This window comes from Rhinopithecus bieti, unplaced genomic scaffold (assembly GCF_001698545.2).
Source record: "Rhinopithecus bieti isolate Rb0 unplaced genomic scaffold, ASM169854v2 scaffold_47305, whole genome shotgun sequence".
Classification (NCBI taxonomy): Eukaryota; Metazoa; Chordata; class Mammalia; order Primates; family Cercopithecidae; genus Rhinopithecus; species Rhinopithecus bieti.
In genome coordinates, this window is record NW_016818742.1 from 172,315 (window position 1) to 174,925 (window position 2,611).

Genomic DNA, 2,611 nt, shown 5'->3' on the forward strand with positions numbered 1-2,611 from the left:
CACCTACTTCCCTGAAGCTAGGTGACCAAAATAAATTTGCAGTTTTGCTCCTACCCTTGCCTGCTCGCTGGTTCTTTTGTGCCCGCTCTGGTGGTCTTAGAAAAACAAATCAGCCTACACAACTCTTTTCACTTGAAAACAAGTGTGACGTTGTGAATTCCCTAACAATAGGAAAAAAGAAGGCTCTAGAAAGAGCAGTGCTTGGCTTTCCCTGCGGCTCCAAGCGGTGCCGGCACCCAGCGGACTGTGTGGACCTGGGGTGGTCTCTGGCCGCAGGCAGACGCGGCCCTTCGGCTTTTCTCCAGTCACTCCAATTCTGCCTGACTGCCTGGCTCTCTCCCCTCCTCGCCTGCCCGCACGCTGCCCCCACCCCTGCCCGGGCTCCCTCTGCCCATCAGAAGGGTCAAGCTCCCGTCCCTTCTGCCCTGCCGGCTGCCCCAAGTGCGCCCTGACCGCCTACTGCGCTGGCATGGCCGGGGCCACCCTGGCAGCTGATCCATCTGTCTGGAGGGCAGCAGCAGGGCCGAATGAGAACCACGGAAACCTCCCTGCCCTTTGACCCAACTTACGGGAATCTCCTACCCTCAGGGAAACAATGCAAAATATAGAGAAAGTTTATAGAGCCGGGCATGGGAGAGCCCTGGTTAGAATCCAGCAGTTCCTATACTGGAGTACGCAACAGGGTCAAGGTAATCCCTTTCAGCTGCTTGCTGCTGGAGCCAGGGCTTTGCATTTGCGTTTTGTCATGGAATTTGAAAGCCTCTCAAGTAATTATGGTACCAAATCTTGGGCTCCATGCCCTCCCCAAGGGGGGCCCAGTCGAAGAAGTTCCAGGTTACTCACACCCTTGAGCTGCCAGCCAGGCCCAGGGCGGCTGCCATGCGGTGGTTCTTCAAGGACAATGTTTACGTGTTGCTCAGAACAGGCAATTATGAAAGGTTGCTTTAATGAGTCTCCCTGAGCATTCGGAGACAACTCTCCCTTACCCCGGGACACCACGTGGGTGATGGGCCAGAGGCCTGGGATTCAGTTTCAGGTCTTCTGGACTTCCTGGGGCGGCCTTGCAAAAGTCCCTTATTTTCTCTGGGATGGTTTGGATTCCTGTGGGGGTCTGGCCAGCACGGTGACTAGAGCACATGGTCTGTCACCATCCAGGCCAGCATCGTGAGGCACACTCATTGTCATCTGTTCTTCCAGGTCAGCCCTCATAGATCAGGGCAGCTTCAGCAGTTCTCAAATAGCAGATGTCACAAAATGGGGGTGGGCAATCCTGCAGCAGATGCCTCTGCACTTTCTGTTAGAAGGAGACCCCAGGTATTTTTGAGCACTGTTCTGAAGAAGGAAAAATCCAGAGTATACATACACTTAAAGCTGGGAGGGGCACCTGCCAGGGAGAATGCATAAGGGATAGAAACAAAACAGAGGGCCGAAGCCTCCGCCAGAGAGAAGAGACTGAGTTCTCAGCAAAGAGAACACCTTTCAGTGCTGTGGCCAACGGGATGTCAAGCCTGCTGAGGCCCGGGAAGAGCAGGAAAAAATCAAGTTATAGACACACACCACGGAATAACCTCTATACAGAAAGGAGCGCACCCAAAATAATACTATATATTTATAGATGTACTTTTGTATTGGGGTAAGACATATATAACATAACATTTGCCATCCAAATCGTTTTAAGTATATGATCCTGTGGCATCAGTTACATTCACAATGTTGTACAACCATCACTACTATCTTTGTGTGTGTGTATATTATTATTATTTTTTTTTCCGAGACAGAGTGTTGCTCTCTCTCCAGACTGGAGTGCAGTGGCACAGTCTTGGCTCACTGCAACCTCTGCCTCCCCGGTTCAAGTAATTCTGCCTCAGCCTCCCGAGTAGCTGGGATTACAGGCACCTGCCATAATGCCTGGCTAATTTTTGTATTTTTATTAGAGACGGGGTTTCAACATGCTGGCCAGGCTCGTCTCAAACTCCTGAGCTCATGATCCGCCCGTGTCGGCCTTGCAAAGTGCTGGGATTACAGGCGTGTGCCACCGCATCCGGCTGTGTATTACTTTTTTTTTTTTTTTCCTCACTGGAAGCTCCGCCTCCCGGGTTTACGCCATTCTCCTGCCTTAGCCTCCCAAGTAGCTGGGACTACAGGCGCCCGCCACCTCGCCCGGCTAGTTTTTTTTTGTATTTTTTAGTAGAGACGGGGTTTGACCGTGTTAGTCAGGATGGTCTCGATCTCCTGACCTCGTGATTCGCCTGTCTTGGCCTCCCAAAGTTCTGGGATTACAGGCTTGAGCCACTGCGACCAGCCCGTGTATTACTTTTATGGGCTCATATATATGTCCATAGAAATATAGAGTTCTTTAAAAAATTCTATCAATAGATATTTCTTTTTCTTTTCTTTTCTTTTTTTTTTTTTTTTTGACAAAGAGTCTCACTCTGTTGTTCAGGCTGGAGTGCAGTGGTGTGATCTTGGCTCACTGTAACCTCTGCCCTGTCTCCCAGGTTCAAGTGATTCTCCTGCCTCAGCCTCCCGAGTAGCTGGAACTACAGGCGCCTGTCACCATGCCCAGCTAATTTTTTTGTATTTTTAGTAGAGATGGGGTTTCACTATGTTG